This window comes from Salvia hispanica, chromosome 6, assembly GCF_029641045.1.
Source record: "Salvia hispanica isolate PSC_SH4W2 chromosome 6, Shi_PSC_v1, whole genome shotgun sequence".
Lineage (NCBI taxonomy): Eukaryota > Viridiplantae > Streptophyta > Magnoliopsida > Lamiales > Lamiaceae > Salvia > Salvia hispanica.
Genome location: NC_142697.1, coordinates 9,861,118 through 9,878,895, shown reverse-complemented (window position 1 = coordinate 9,878,895; position 17,778 = coordinate 9,861,118). Strand labels below are relative to the sequence as shown.

The 17,778-nt window shown below is 43.1% G+C and overlaps 1 pseudogene; it reads right to left on the bottom strand.

Annotated features, from left to right (window-relative positions):
• Positions 1-14,622: 14,622 nt before the first annotated feature.
• LOC148923185 (uncharacterized) overlaps positions 14,623-17,778 on the bottom strand; it is a 99,031-nt pseudogene continuing 95,875 nt past the window's right edge.

The following is a 17,778-nucleotide window of genomic DNA, read 5'->3' as shown; positions in this document are numbered from 1 at the left end:
TTTCCAGGTGGCAATAATATTGGGAACCACTTTCTAGTTCATTCTATTTATTATGTGAGAAGTCCGCCCTTATGAACTTACTGTTTTCGTAGGATTATTGTCCCTACTTTGTAGGTGGCGATAATATTAGAAAATCAGCTTCACAAAATTTGGCAGTCCAACCGATGGAGACCATATATAAACTTTTAGTTCATAATTATCGCTTAGATATTTGAGTTATGGTGTTTCATTAATTATCCTCTAGCCTTAAGGCAGAATAAGACTAATTAAATTCTGTTGGTATTTAATTGACTGGATAATTAAAAACTTTTATTATCTTTAATATCTTAGTTTAGGAATTATTATCTTTAATTCTTAATTAGACATGAAAAATTAAATTCTTATAATTTCCTAGTTCAAGATTAGGAAGAGAATTAAATTATATTATTTAATTGAATCTTATATATATCTATCTTATTATAGATTCTAGATATATTATATTTTGGAAACTATTAAATTATTCTTATCTATATCATCTAGGATATTAAATATTCATAGATATAGAAAATAATCCAAATATTCTTAAAATCTAGGGAAATCTTCCCAAAATATTTTATTTCATTAAATAATATTATTTTTAATGATTTCTATTAATCAAACAATTAAATAATCATCAAAATAATCTTTCGTCAATATCTTGTGATTCGAGGTTGGCACGAATCTACACGACGAAGATTTGAAGATATCCTCCGGAAACGCTCGCCGGGGCGGCGAATTCGCCGCCCGACCGCCGCCGATAGGCGCGCGCGCTAGGGTTAGGGTTGAGGCTCGGCGCCTCGGTGGCTCTCGGACGAGCCACCGCGCCTCTCTCTTCCGCATGTTATTGCGGATTCCGGCTAGGGTTGCGGTCTGGCCCGGTGATGCGCACGAGCCCATGCTCGTCGGCGCGTCGCTGCGTGATCACGTCCCTCGGCTCCCACTGGTCTGTCGGCAATCGTCGAGCTCGATCGGGTGCCGCCTAGGGTTGCGACGAATCTTGGCCGGCGGCGCAAGCGAGCCCATGCTCGCCGGCGCGTCGCCCCTTGATCGTCGACCCTCGGCTCCCCTTTCGTCGACTAGTTGGTCGAATTCGTTCGGGCGCCGGCTAGGGTTAGGCAGGTTTGGCTGGTGGCGCGCGCGAGTCCATTCTCGCCGGTGCGTCGCCTCTTGCCCGTCTCCCTCGGCTCCCACTCAATTCGACAACCATACTCCGATCGCATGTAGTGCGATTCGTCCCGGCCCAAGCGCCGACGAATCGCACATCTCGTGCGTTCGAATAATTCAAGTTCTATGATTCGAATGTTCTTGAGTTCAACATGCATAAACAAAAATAACAAAAACACAAGAACATGCTTCGAAATCAAATAAGACATGCATACATGAATTTCGCGAAATTTAAATCCAAATAATCAGAGCCAAAGACTGGCTCTGATACCAATTGATGGAGCTGGCAGCGGAAGCGGGCGCATAAATAACTATCACATAATAATCAGATCTATTTAGCAGATTATTTAGACAAAACCTATTTGCGTAATTTTCACATGTATCATGCTCATAACTTGAATTAATCATGCTTTAAGAATATTGAAACCTAAAACATGCTTTTCTACGGGGCAGAAAAATACCTAATTAATTCTCCAAAGAATTGAAGATGGCTAGCTTCTTCTCCACGTGATGCTTTGAGTAGTAGACCACAAATCTTGTCTCTGGTTCTCGAACTGTATCCCAATATCAGTGTGGGCTGATCTTACTAGAATACTAGGACTTAAATAAAGAAGACAGAAGAAATCCTTTTTGGAATAGGAGAGGAATTCGAAAATTCCTTCAGCTTAGGGGCTGAAATTTTCGAAAATTTTAATGATAAAAATTGTGTTGTTTCTGTCTCCTTTATTCTCCTATTTATATTAAGTTCCTTTTGGGCCCAGACAGGGATCTATGAAAGGTTTTGGATATGGGCTCATCCAATTTACTTTTTACTAATTAAATTGAACCCACAATTTAATATAAGTCATAATTGGAATATTACGAGCAACCACTACAGAAGCAATATTGAACTCTCCCCATCCAAATCCGAAATTACAAGTAATCCGGGTTTCCGTTTATCTTTCATTTCCCGTGCTTAAGATTAAAATATCCATTAATTAATTAATGTCTGCTATTAACTTAATTAATTAACTTTTTATTAATTCCAAGAGTGGACTTAGCATGAAACGCTTATTTATTATTCATAGAGTAATCACACTCCAACTAGCTAGGTTCTGAATAATAAAACCTTGTTTCGCGCTCCTCTTGAGGACATTATCAAACGAGACTGAGCTCGCGCACGATTCAATATAATAGCAATCCTAGCACCGCTAGATATTGATCACCACTACCCAATATATCAGGATAATTGGGTTACCAAAAACCCGCACCATTTGTGTAACATCCCGGATTTTAGAACCCTAATTTTAGAGCCCTAAAATTAATTGTTGATGATGTGGAATCAAGAATGCATTTATTTCATGAGATGTTATGGTCGATTTGAGTTTAGGGTTTGTGTTGAAAGTTTGAAAAGTCAAACTTATTGATTTAATGATGTGGCATGTGATTTACTTATTTGTGAGATTATGTGGTAAATTAATTATCTAAGGGTGAGTGAGAATATTAGAGAAAATTTCCATAAATACTTGTCACCCTAATTCTTGAAATTTTCGAACCCTAGACCCCTTGGAGAAAAAATTTCTATTTTTCCGGAATTTATTTAAACCTTGGGATATTTATCCAAATTAAATTCCAAGAGCCAATTATTTCCTTGTTTAAAAATGGAAAAAATCGAGCCCCCTTATTTTCTAGTGATTTTCGAAAATCACTCTACTTGGGAAGGAAAGAATTATTTTATTTTATTTGACTCCTTACTTGATTTCCTTCCATACCTAGAATTTAAATATTCTACCAAATCTTTCCATACTTCAAGAGATCTTGCCTTACTTTATTTTAGTCAATATTCAAAAATCCATGCCTTATTTAAAGGGCATCGAAACCGCTCCTTACCTTGCTTCATGGAGGATTTTCCTTATTTTTATTTTGCTCCATGATATTTTATTCTATATGGAAAAATGCCAAAACAAAATCTTGGCTTTTTGGAAGGCCATAATTTCGAAAATCTCATGCCTAGTACCCTAATCTATTTTTGTTAATTCTTCTTCCCTACTTCACAATATTTATTTATTTTATTTAACTGTGGAGAAGGAGATCTTACCAAATATTCTATTCTAATTACCTAAAGATCTTGTTGAGCACTATAAATAAGAGAAACATCAACCCTAGCCCCCATAATTTTCGGCCCCCACCCTCCCACACACTCTCTCAATTTTTCTTCTACTTTACTCCATTAATCCTTCATCCTTTGAGAAGAAATTGAAGTTTAATCCAAGAACTTTGAAGAATCAAGGCTAATACTTGTTTTCTACCGATTGTTTTTCGCTAAAAAGGTATTTTGTTTATGAGTCCTTCTTATTCTTCTTCTAACCGATTAATCGGTCTTCTTGAACCCTCATGCATCTTGGTTGAGTGAAAGAGGGATAAAACGGGACGTGGGAACGTGTATACATATGTGTGTCGTGTGTGTGTGTGGCGTGTGTATGTGTGTGCCGCGTGTGTGTGTGTGTTATTGTGTTGTGTAGCGTGTGTTGGTTGGTTAAATAATCTTGTGTGATAAACATGATCTTGGTTAATTAGTAATGATAAGATAAATCGTTGGGAAGAGGGAAAAGTAATGAGACATGCATGAGTAAGAGTAGTATCGAACCTAATTTGTGATATGTGCCTATGTGATTAAAAGGTGAAACTTTGGTTGCGAAGCCGGAAAACGGAAAAGCGAAACTACTTGAAAACTAAGCAATCGAGGTGGGCTTTACTCTAAAATCTCTCTTTTATTTTATCAAATGTTGTTTGGTGTTATAAGGGTGGTTTAACTGTTATGCCATGCCTATGTTTGTTTAAATGTGATTGTTGGATATGCTTATACGAATTCGGGTCTGAGTATGGGCCGCAAGCCCTACCAGGCTGTGTACACAATGGGATCGCGAGCCGTCCTTGCTAGTCGGCCGGTCTCGTGGGTGAAAAGTGTGTCCACACTTTCGTCGCACCATGGAATGTTTGTGACTGTTAATTTGATGAGAAAATGGGAGGTTATTTTGACTGGCCAGTCTATGAAAATATATTTTGTGATACTCGTGATATTCTTTTTAACTGCTTAAAACTCGAGTTCACTTGGTAAGGGTGGCATAACTTATAAAATGTTTTGGCAACGAGCTCACTGAGTATTTCAAAATACTCAGCCCTGCATGTGTTTTCCTTATGTGCAGGTTGAATGATGACGAGCGGTGGCGGGTGTTGAGCAGCTTAATTAATTAATATGGATGTGTTGAACTCTAAGTGTAGTTGTGTCACCATACATAGCTATGCTTTTCTCTTGGTCGTTTTCCGCTGAATTTTTGATACTCTTTAGAACTTCTTTTTTGGAATATTTGCATCTTACTTTCGGTTGTGGCCTTAGCCCTTTTCTCGTGATTTTGTCTGGGATACTATGTCGTACTCTTAAGGTTTTGACCCTCATTTATGATATCTATCTTCGTTTGAACTTCTGGGTTGAGTTGTTGCATTAAATACTCTGATATTTCTTCCAATTCTTTTGGTCAGTACTCCTTAAATGAAACCCTAGTCTGTGTTTACTTCTTTGGAGTCGGTTTCGGGTAGCAGCCACCGCATTTATTGTACCCTAGGAGGGCGGGCTGTTACAATTTGATAAGTCAAAGAAGTGTATAATCAATACCGTATGCTCAATGCTAACCTACATTGATTAAGAAATAAATATTTATCAAGACCTCGCCTTTCAGTAGATAGCCTAAGGCAAGTCTTGCTGTTAGATCCGTTCAGTGCTATACCACACCAATGTCATCTTATTTCAGTAAGGCTTAGAAATATGCGGACTGACATTGCATCCTTTCTCGTTGGATAGTCAAATTCCAACTAGGTTGTGAAATTCATCTTTTTCTTTGTTTAGAACTGACCGTATTACCTTAAAGTGGACGACGCCCACAACCGGTCTACTAAAACAAAGACTTAGACTTTGTTAAGTTAACTTATACATTTAAACATTCATTAACATCCATTAAATGTAAAATATAACAACATTATGACAAAAAATAATCTGTTTTATTTATTGGAAAATAAAATAAGAGTTTTACAGTATTCAATCACTCGAAACGTGATTTCAAGTATACAAACTCTAACAGAAGGTGGTGGGGTGTTCTGCTTGATTGTAGTCAGCAACTCCTTCTTTAATTCCTCCATCTTCAAATCCATCTGATCCTTCTGGTCAGTAGCCGAAGCACTTGCTACCCTTTCTCTGCTGTATCCATCCCTCGCGTTGTCCTACGTCTTCTTCGCATTCAACAGCTTGCGTAACACCTTTTTGGCTTCACTGACTCTCAACTGGGTGAAATCGCCTCCGGATGATGAATTCGCCAGATCCTTGGTTTCCTTATTCATTCCCTCATAGAAGGTGTGGTGCACCTCTATCTCCTTCATGCGATGGTTAGGGCACGACTCCAGCAGGCTTATGTACTTCTCCCAGTACTCGCTCAGGGTTTCATCATATTCTTGCCTTATGCATGATATTTTCCTCTTCAATGCACTTTTCTTTGAAGACGAGAAGAACTCCGCTAGGAAAACTGACTTGAAATCGGCCCATGTATTGATAGAGTTGGCTGGAAGGCGCATGAACCAAGTGTTGGCCTCTCCCTTTAGGACAAAAGGTAGGGCCTTCAGTCTGTAATCGTCCTCGCTTGCTCCTGCTGGCCGTCTCTGTGCCTTACAGATTTTGCAGAACTCATTTAAGAATTCGTATGGTCCCTCGTAGCTCTTCCCACAGTATGTCGGTAGGATTGCGATAACGTGGGGTTTCACATCACAGGCGGTCTGGCCTGGGGTAACTACTATGGCTTGTGGGGGATCTCAGTCAGCATGTGCAGTAAGTGTTGCGAGTTCGGGATCGTCCTCACCTTGGTCAGCCATTCTCACTAGTGTTCTTACTGGTTGGGGTGGAAACTCCCGAAGTTGGTACTCTAGATCTTCTTTCTCCTCGTCGTTGCTCGTGCCTAGGTCGGACAGTGCTGCCGACAGGCCAGAACGAGTGGTAACGAGATTCCCGACCCAGCTGAGTCGTTGGTACGACAACCGGGACCTGGCTTCAAACAAGTTTCCTCAACCCACTTCTACTGATTAGTATAGTAGAGGTAAGGGTCGAATCCCACAAGGATGGACACGTTTGGATAACTGTGGTGACTTTCCTGGGTGTTTTTGGTTAGCTACCATGCTTGGGTTGAGATTTTACCTAGGCAAGAAATGAAGGTGGTACTCTACTAACTAGTGGGTATGAAAATAACCGGTATGTGGTGGTGTTCGTGGAAATAGGGGACAAGGTGTCTCAGAGGCATATGAAAAGTAGACAGTTACTAAAAGAGGAAATTTGGACTAGAAGGCATATCTGGTGGCTGGGTGGCTCTCTGACAGGTCTGGACAGTACAACTGAAAAGTAGGGAACAAAAGCAAAAGTAACTTAAAAGTAAAGTGGTCCAAACTAAAGTTGATTTTGACGTTTCCTTATTCACCAAGCATTGACAAAAATTCAGATGAACACAAATACCATAACTAAACTCAGATTCATAATCTCAAACTCAAGATCCATCGATTGAAATGCTCAAACTTAAAATAAACGGTGAAACTGCAATTTTACTTCTACTGACTAACATGCAAGGCGGTGATTATAATGCAAAACGAAGACTCAAGCACGAAGATTAGACTAAAACATAACTACAAACTTCAGATCGACAACTCCAGATAAGAAAACACTTAGAAATTAAAAGAAACAACTAGATCTAACTTTCCTAGGCAGAATGAAGCGAACTCGAACCAAAGCGACATACGAAATAGAAACTTCATAATTTAAACGTTGGAACTTCACAAAGTGCTTCAAAAGGCAACAGCGATGAGTGTTTGCAACAAAACCAACAACGAAAACAGGTAGAGATTAAACTAGAAAGCAAAATAACGATTGTTTTGCCACTCCGGGCGATGATACTGCTATACTACTACGGCAACTGGCTGGAATGGTGGATCGATGACTTCTCCGGCAGACTCTTGGACGTCAAGTGACCATGGCTGTGGCGAGGAACGAGAGGTTGGACAATGCTGAAGGACTGATCTTCTCGAGAGAATTCTACTAAGTGTGTTTTTTTACCGGGACCTTAGAGCTCCTAAGAGAACTCTAAGGAACCAACTCTAAAGGCGAACTCCTTTCTCTCTCTCCAAGTGGCTTCTTTTATAGGGAGGCTTGCCCTTGCTTTTAGGGTAGACTTCTTTCACGTTTTGACTTTTCTGCCCTTGTTAATGATCATCCCAGCTATCCTTCTTCTCCATCTCGAGCCTTTTCTCTGGCATGCATCCTGGTCAGTATTGTACCCTTCTAGCGCCCTTTTCACTTGCGTCACCTGAATCGTCTCCTACTGACTTGGATCCTTTAATCCTGCACACTTGAGCAACTGTTTTGCAGATAATACATGCATTTCACGACATACTGACCAGTAACCAAGGCTTAGAATACGACTTATCATGCACGTAGTGGCACTTCCTCCACTACACACAACTTAGAATTATCCCTATAGACCTTCAGTCTGTAATCGTCCTCGCTCGCTCCTGCTGGCCGCCTCTGTGCCTTACAGATTTTGCAGAACTCATTTAAGAATTCGTATGGTCCCTCGTAGCTCTTCCCACAGTACGTCAGTAAGATTGCGATAACGTGGGGTTTCACATCACAGGCGGTCTGGCCTGGGGTGACCACTATGGCTTGAGGGGGATCCCCGTCGGCGTGTGCGGTAAGTGTTGCGAACTCGGGATCGTCCTCACCATGGTCAGCCATCCTCACTAGTGTTCTTACTGGCTGGGGTGGAAGCTCCGGGAGTTGGTACTCTAGCTCCTCTTTTTCTTCGTCGCTACTCGTGCCTAGGTCAGACAGTGCTGTCGACAGGCAAGAATGAGTGGTAAGGAGTATTGTTCCTCGGGGAAGTATCCTTGGTCTCCACTGTCCAGGAGCCGAGCCACTTCTCATAAACTGAAAACAAAAAGAAAAGAAAAATTATAAACAGTATGTACACCAAAAAGATCACACACAATAACAAGTATGAACGCCATCCATCACCAGCAACGGCGCCATTTTGAAAGTGCCTGGTTTCATTTCCACTCTTTCGGGTGTTTTGTGGTTTATCGTATGTAATTTTGGAGTGTATCCAACTGATCAGGAAGAGATTCCCGACCCAGCTGAGTTGTTGGTACGATAACCGGGACCTGGCTTCAAACAAGTTTCCTCAACCCACTTCTAATGGCTAATATAATGGAGGTAAGGGTCGAATCCCACGAGGATGGACACGTTTTGATAACTGTGGTGACTTTCCTGGGTGTTTTGGTTAGCTACCACACTTGGGTTGAGATTTTACCTAGACAGAAAATAAAGGTGGTACTCTACTGACTAGTAGGCGGGAAAATAACAGACATGTGGGAGTGTTCGTGAAAATAGGGGACAAGGTGTATCAGAGACATATGGAAAGTGGAAAGTTACTAAAAGAGGAAAATTAGACTACAAGGTATATCTGTTGGCTGGGGCTCTCTGACAGGTCTGGATAGTACATCTGAAAAGTAGGGAACAAAAGCAAAAGTAACTTAAAAGTAAAGTGGTCCAAACTAAAGTTGATTTTGACGTTTTCTTCCTCACCAAGTATTGACAAAAATCATATGAACACAGACACCATAACTAAAACTTCAGATTCATAAATTCAAACTCAAGATCCATCGATTAAAATGCTTAAACTTAAATTAAACGGTAAAACTATAACTTTACTTCTACTGACTGACATGCAAGGTGGTAATCACGGCACAGAAAAGAAACTCATGCACGAAAACTTGACTAAACATAGCTACAACTTTTGAATCAACAACTCCCGAAAAGAAAACACTTAGAAATTGAAAGCAATAACTAAATCTAACTTTCCTAGGCAGAATGAAGCAAACTCGAACCAAAGTGACATGCGAAATAGAAACTTCATAACGTAAATGTTGGAAAATAACAAAGTACTTCAAAAGAGCAACAACGATGAGTGTTTGCAAGTAACTAACGATGAAAACAAGTAAACTTTAAACTAAGAAAGCGATTAAGATTGTTTGTGCCACTCCAGGCGATGATACTACTACACTGCTGCGATAACTGGCTGGAATGGCGGACTGATGACTTCTCCGGCAAACTCGTGGACGTCAAGTGACCATGGCTGTGGCGAGGAATGAGAGGTAGGATAATGCTGAAGGACTGATCTTCTAGAGAGAATTCTACTAAGTGTGTTGAGAACCGAGAACTTCGAACCGAACTCTAAGGAACCAACTCTAAAGGGGCGTTGATCGAACTTTTCTCTCTCTCCAAGTGGCTTCTTTTATAGGGAGGCTTGCCCTTGCTTTTAGGGTAGACTTCTCCCGCGTTTTGACCTTTTTGCCCTTGTCAATGATCATCCTAGCTATCCTCCTTCTCTATCTCGAGTCTTTTCTCTGGCATGCATCCTGGTCAGTATCGCACCCTTCTGGCGCCCTTTTCACTTGCGTCACCTGAATCGTCTCCTACTGACTTGGATCCTTTAATCCTGCACACTTAAGCAACTGTTTTGCAGATAATACATGCATTTCACGACATACTGACCAGTAACCAAGGCTTAGAATACGACTTATCAGGTAGCTAACCAAAAACAACCAGGAAAGTCACCGCAGTTATCCAAACGTGTCCATCCTTGTGGGATTCGACCCTTACCTCCACTATACTAATCAGTAGAAGTGGGTTGAGGAAACTTGTTTGAAGCCAGGTCCCGGTTGTCGTACCAATGACTCAGCTGGGTCGGGAATCTCTTCCTGATCAGTTGTATACACTCCAAATTACATACGTAAAACTAGGGAAAGAACCTGGAACCTTTCAGTGCACTCCCTATTATCACCTAGTCAGACAAGGAAGTGTTCTCGATGAATTCCCGGGTCAGGTAAATTGGTTTACATTTTTAATATATTCACTCAGTCACTCATTCCTCACAGGGGATGTTATGACTGTTTTCTCTCAACTCTAAACCACAGATGTTTCGGACTCAGATCTCACATGCAGCTCCTGAAGGTCTTTAAGGCTTGTAATGGGGCTAGTGGTTTGTAGTGTTTGGGGTAGTTGTCCCTAAGGCTCTAGAGAACTGTGTGCATTCGGGCTTCTGGCTAGGGCTTCTTCTTCGGCTGGACAATTTCTGACATTGGCTTCCAACTGGTCAGTAGCTTCCTTGTGGCTTCGCCACCCTTATTCCTTCTTCCTCCTTTCTCTTTTGTGGTTAAGTATCTGCGACCATTTTCTTCAATTTTCCTTTCTGTGGCTTTGCCATCCTTATTCCTTCTTCTATTTTCTTTTTTGGATCTGGAAATTTCAGATCGATTTTTTCCTTCTTTCTTTGTTTTTCTTTTCTTCAGCTGGTTCCTTTTGTATGTCCTCCTGGGCAGTTGCTTCCTTGCCTCATGCCTTGCACGCACACAGTTCCAGTGGCTGATGGGTTATTTCGGGGTATAGGTTAGGCTAGAAAATGGGGTTCTAAGGGTAGGTTTTTCTTTCCTTTTTTATCTCTCTTCTTTTTTTTCTTTTTTTTTTTTTTTAATTTCTTTCAAGGGGGGTTCCTACTGCCTCCAGGGTTTGCTATACGCGGTCACCTTGCTCTAGACATCATGTGGTAGCATCTCTTCTTTTTTTTTTCAGTATTTAGTGGAAAGTAGTTCCACTTTGGGGTTTCTAACTCACCTTTTAAGAGGGCTTTCGTGTCTGACCTAAGGGATGGGTTTTTCCTTCATACTTGCATCATCTATACTGACTAGGGGTTACTGGAGGGAGTGATTTCTGTTTTTCGGCATGCCTTATCTCCCTCAATTCCCCTCACTGTCAGTTCGAGGCTGTTGAGTTTTCAGCCCATTCATAAAACATAACACATAATTCCTAGACCTAAACAAACCCTAAAAAAAAAACTAACATGCACTGACTCAAATAACACATATATACATGTCATACTGGCCATTTGCTCTCCCCTCTCACTTCACAAGTGTCTGCCCCAGATACGGGCTGCGAAATGAAAATTGGGAATGGCTAGTATGACAGACACACACTTATAACAAACACATATTATATCTAAAAACTTCTCACACTTAGACTATGCAATAGGCTAAGTGGGAGAGTTTCAGATATATACCAAGATTTATAAACAAAGTAGAGCAAAATATTTACAAACATGAAATATAAACATATAAACTCCTCACACTTAGACTACGCAGTAGGCTAAGTGTGAGGTAACATGCCCACGACAAAACACAAAGAGAAACATAATAAACATACATGCACCAAAGGAGCAAACCCTTTACTTCTCACACTTAGACTATTAAATAGGCTAAGTGTTATGAATGGGGTTTACTCACAATTAAAACACATAATACTAACTATTTAATAAAAGTACGAAAACATAAAAAAAAGAAAAACTTAAAAATTAAAAAGAAAACTAACTGGTCAGTTGGGGGTGGTTCGGTCAGATGTTCCTCCTGCTCCTTCTTGGGGCAGGGTTCTGTGTAGGTGGGTCCGTTGGTTCTTCTTCAGTAGGTCCGGGTTGGTTGTCATCATCCTCCTGTTGTCCATCGCCGTCTTCTTTCTCAGGTCCGGTGGATTCTTCTTCCTGTCCTCCATGTCCGCTCGTTTCAGCTCCACTGCTTGCTTTCCCTCTTGCCAACTCCCTTAGGACGCTCTCCATTAGGGCTGTCAGTTTCGCCATCTCTGCCCGCGACTGTCTATTCTCCTTAGCCAACTCAGTCACAGCCTCTACGCTTGGTCGATCTGGGCAACTTGCACCTCCTGTCCTTGTTGTGCCCTTTCTCTAGGGGCTTCTCCCATTGGGTAGAACTGTGGTACACCTTCTCTGTAGTATACCAAGTTGGTGCGAACGAAGAAGGGTATATCAAATAGGCCAGGAGCGTCGACCATGTACATTGGAGATAGGTCCTCTGCCTCTGTTATGATGATGTTGTTGCGCACGAAGGCTCCTAGTATGTGGCAGAGCGACAAGTTACTGGCTGGGTAGGTGGCTATCTGGTGGCATTGGTAGGCTGTCCAAAACCCTAGGTGCAGTTTTCTTCCATGCTTAGCGCACCATACCAAGTACAATTCGTTCATGGACGTTCTTGCAGCAGAGTTACTCTGCCCCAGTAGGTTATAGCCTAAGTAGAGCTGCACCAATCGCAGCATGGAATTGTTGAAGTGGGTGGATCTGGATTTTGTGGAGGCGAACTGGCCAGGATTGGGGTAGGTTAGCTCCTCCCAGGCTTCCTGGGGCTCAAATTCTATATGTCGCCTCGGTACCCCCCTCTCACGGCTTCTCCAGTCCTGACCTATAGCCTCCTCTAGGCTACACATACCCAATCGCACAGTCCACTCTATCAGACTCATCGACAGTTCTCCACCGAATATCTTAAAGGAAATTGACACCTCGTCTAGGTCCGTAGTGAGTTGGAACCTAAACGTGGTGAAGAACTCCTTTGCTAATCTCACAGATATCTCTGGGTCCCTATTCTCTAACAGCCATTCAAAACCCAATGCTTCCATACTGGCCAGGAAGGAATCACGAACAGACAACTCATCCAAAGAGGGTATGTGGAGTACCTTTCCGCATTTGACTTGCTTGCTACTGTCATCCTTGTCTTCAAATGCATCTTGAAGCTTTTTGGTGTCGTAGTGCTTCATGTCCTCCAAAAGCTCATCAGTGAGCGTTACCCTCCACCGCCGGTACACGATCCTCTCTACCGGAGGATGGACTAGTTCAAGGTGGTTGTCGGGGAGCTGTTGCTCATGATAGTCTTCTCTTTCCAGAGAGATACTCTCTGAGTCAGAATCCTCGCTGGAAGTGTAGTCGGTGTCGCTTGATCTCTCTTTCTCTTCCGGCTCTCTGATCACTATGCTTGCATTGGCAGTGCTCTGTTTCTTCATGACTTGTTTCTTCTTGACAGGGGCTTTCCCCTTCCTCTTCCTTTCTTGAATGTACTTGGTTTCTTCGATATCCATTGCCTCTGTGTCTCCGTCGGCTTGTGTTTAAACGTCCTCCTGGGTGGTAGGCTTGGTCACCACGCGGGTACTAGTATCACTTCTTGCTGCCTCCTCCCGACCTACTGACTCTGATGCGAGGTCCAGACCCTCAGCCACCTTGTCAGTATTCTCCTCCTGGTCTGTCGGCGTTGTTGATACTGTCCCTGTTGCCATTTGGGTTTCCTCCTGGCTAGCATTCGAGGGCTCCTCCCCAGGTTTTGTAGGAGTAGTCCTCTCGTCATCACTCGAAACCTCCACTGCATCTGCTACTGTGTTTGCTCCTGCCTTGTTGGACGTCCACTTCCCTAAGCATCGCTGTGACACTCTTTGGGGTTTCTTCCTTTCTGCCTTGGGGTCGTTTTTCAACACTAGCCTCCTCTTTACCGGTTTCGGTTTAGTTACCACTGAGGCTTCCTCTTGATGTGTTTCTGGCTCTTGCCTCTCCTCCTCAAGTTGTTCGGCTGTCTTCTCCTCTACTGATTGGTGGACTACCCCTTCCGACCTTTCTATTTCCTTTGTTGCTTTCCCCTTCCCTACTGCCTAGGATGCGAGGTCCAGTACCTCAGCCACCCCTTCAGGGTTTATCACGATCCTATCCCCCTTGCCCAAAACCGCTTGGAATTCATCTTCCGTCATTAACCCTTGCTTCTTGTCCATTGCGTTCAGATCTATCCCCTCCCTCTCTGCTTCATCATTATCCCTCTGCTTCACCTTTCTCGCTCTCGATTGCTCTCCCTCCACTCTCCTTGTCTTCTGTTTCACCCCAGTTGGGATCTTGATAGGCGGAAAGAGGGCAGACGTCCAGCGGCTCTGTTTGTTGGTGTATGGGAGAAGGGTGGGAGGGTTCTGATTGTGCGGCAATTGTTGAGAAAATATTTTCGGACGTTGGAATTGAGGTTTTTGGGGTGGTGGTGGGTGGGTTTTCTGTGGTTGCAGTTGGGGTAGGGTTTGATGTCGCCGACATTCCTCCGGTTAGGCTAAATCCGACTAGGGTTGTATCGTCGGCGGTGGTTGTGATCGTTGTGGGCTTGGCGGCCGCGACTCGGCTGCTGGCTGGAGTTCTGACGAGGCTTCGCCGGTGGTAGATGCCGGGTTGTTGGTTGCCTTTCTCTTTGCCATGACTGTACCAGTGGTGGTTTGCGGTGGTTTCTGTAGTGAAAGAATGCAGGTAAGGGTTTGTAAAGTGAAGGGGAGTAGGCGGTGGGGTGTTTTATAGATGGGTGGGTAGTTGAGGGTTTTGACCGGTTGTAGGCGGTCGCTCAGTTGAGACGCTTCGTGTGGAATGCGGTTGCGAGTGCTGGCAGCTGATTGGACGTTGCTTGTCACGTCCTTGCTTCACGCGCCTCCCAGCCTCTGCACTCGCCTGCAAAGCTGCAACACCCCAAAATTCAAACTTTACTCATCTCCCTTTTCTTAATTAGCTAGAAATAGAAATAAAGCAAATAAATGGATCTTTAATATAATTCAGAGTTTCACCCAAGTGGTATTCTCGTGGTCAGTACGAACTCCGAATTAATATTTAAGATCCAAAAAAATCTTTTTGTTGTTTTTCTTTCTTGACTTAAATTAAATTACCAAATATTTACAAGATTTACATTATTACTAAGGGTATATGAAGTTTTACTCGGTCAGTAAGTACAATACATATGACGTTGACCAGGTGGAACTTCAAATCCCTTTCCTACTGGTCATTTAGACGCTCTTAAAGTGTAGTGGAATTTCTTCCACTACACACACCTCTTCATTTTCCCTATATATTTTCAATCTATGTCCATTAACGACAAAAGGTTCAGAGTTAGGGATACTCCCTGAAATCTCGACCGCTCCATTAGCACGTAGTGCAGTGATTATGTAAGGTCCTGCCCATTTGGACTTGAGCTTCCCAGGCATTAGCTTCAATCTTGACTGGAAGAGTAGTACTTTCTGACCAACTTGGAGATCCTTGGTTCTCAGATTTTTGTCGTGCCACATCTTTGTTTTCTCTTTGTACCACATGGCTGAGTCGAACGACTCCAATCTGAGTTCTTCCAGCTCTTGTAGTTGTAGCTTCCTTTCCTCTTCACAGGCCTTAGCATCCACATTAACCTGTTGTACTGCCCAGTATGCTCGGTGTTCAATTCCCACTGGCAAGTGACACATCTTCCCAAAGATGATGCGAAGGGGGGACATTCCTTTAGGAGTTTTGTAGGCTGTCCGATATGCCCACAAAGCATCTTCCAACCTCGTGCTCCAATCTTTTCTGGAGGGGTTGACTGTCTTCTCTAAAATGCTCTTTATTTCCATGTTTGAGATCTCTGATTGCCCGTTGGCTTGAGGGTGGTAAGGACTGGATAGGCGGTGATGAACTCCGTACTTCTTCAACAATGCTTCGACCGTTCGGTTGCAGAAGTGAGTCCCTTGATCGGAGATGATTGCCCTCGGTATCCCAAATCGGCTGAATATATGACTCTTGAGGAACTTGGTGACTTCCTTAGATTCACAAGTGCTTGTGGCCTTGGCTTCTATCCATTTTGATACGTAGTTAACTGCCACCAGGATGTAGGAGTTCCCATAATATGAGGGAAAAGGACCCATGAAGTCCATACCCCAGATGTAGAACACCTCACAAACTATTACTGGAACTTGCGGCATTTCATCCCTCGTGGAGATCCCACCGGTCAGTTGGCAACGGTCACAGCCTTTGCAGAACTCGTATGCATCTCTATTCAGGGTTGGCCAGTAGAATCCGCTATCTAACACCTTTCTAGCAGTCTTCCTTGGCCCGAAATGTCCTCCACATGCCAAGGAGTGGCAGTGCGTCAGTACATACCGTTGCTCCCAGTCAGGAACACATCTTCTAATGACCATGTCTGCTCCTGCCTTCCACAAGTATGGGTCGTCCCAGAAATAATACTTTGCTTCGCTCTTGATCTTCATCCTGTGAGCCTTTGTCACGTTGGGCACCATTGGCAGTTCTCCTGTTACTAAGTAGTTTGCCAAGTTCGCATACCAGGGTTCCTGTCCTACCTTCTCCTTGCCCTTGGTTGTTGCGTCCTGACCAATAAGTCTCATCACTTCTTTCCAATCGATCTTTCTTGCGAAGAAAATCACTTCACATAAATGCTCTTCCGGGAATTGATCCCTTACATTCTTCACTGTTCCCTTCTTGTATTATTCTGCTCAAGTGGTCCGCTACCTTGTTCTCAACTCCCTTTTTGTCTTCTACCTCCCAATCGAATTCTTGTAAAAGTAGCACCCATCTGATCAGTCGGGGCTTTGACTCCTTCGTCGCAATGAGATACTTGATCGCCGCATGATCAGTATAGACGATGACTCTGGATCCCAGTAGGTACTGCCTGAACTTCTCGAATGAATAGACAACCACCAACATCTCCTTCTCGGTGGTGTCATAATTCCGTTGGGCTTGATTCAAGGTTTTTGATGCATAGAATATCACGTACCTTTTCCCATCGATCTTCTGACCCAGTACGGGCTCCACTGCATAGTCACTAGCATCGCACATCACCTCGAAGGGGTGATCCCAGTCAGGAGCCTGAATGATCGGTGCAGAAATCAATTTTTCCTTAAGGAGGTTGAAAGTAGCCTTGCAATGCTCATCGAAGACGAACTCCACCTCGTTCTGGAGAAGCCTGGTAAGAGGTTGGGCAATCTTGGCGAAATCTTTGATGAATCTTCGATAAAATCCAGCATGGCCAAGGAAACCTCTTATTCCTTTTTGATCAGTAGGGAATGGTAGTTTAGACATGACATCCACTTTAGCTTAATCCACCTGGATCCCCTTTTCTGACACCATGTGTCCTAAAACAATTCCTTCTGTAACCATAAAGTGGCATTTCTCAAAATTTAAGACCAGACTCTTTGCTTGACACCTTTCTAGCACCACATCCAAATGTTGCAAGCACGAGTCGAAAGAGTCTCCATAGACAGTGAAATCATCCATAAAGATCTCTATACAATCTTCAATCAAATCCGAGAATATGCTCATCATGCACCGTAGGGAAGTACCGGGGGCGTTGCATAGACCAAATGGCATACGCCTATACGCATAGGTTCCAAACGGGCAAGTGAACGTGGTCTTATCCTGGTCCTCCGGGTCCACATAGATTTGAAAGTAACCACTGTACCCATCCAAAAAGCAGAAGTACTTCCTCCCAGCCAGTCGCTCCAGCATTTGATCGATGAATGGCAGTGGAAAATGGTCCTTCCTGGTTGCATTGTTCAGCTTCCGGTAATCTATGCACATTCTCCACCCGGTAACTAGTCTGGTGGGCACTAGCTCATTTCTCTCATTCTTAATCACCTGGATCCCTGACTTCTTGGGGACCATATGGATTGGGCTAACCCATTCGCTGTCTGGCACCGAGTATATAATACCCAGTGAGAACAACTTCAAGATTTCCTTCAGTATCTCTTCTCGCATGTTTGGGTTCACCTTTCTTTGAGAATCTCTATGCGCCTTGGCTCCATCCTCTAGCCTAATGTGGTGCATGCAGACGTCCGGGCTTATACCTACCAGGTCCGTAAGGCTCCATCCAATAGCCTTC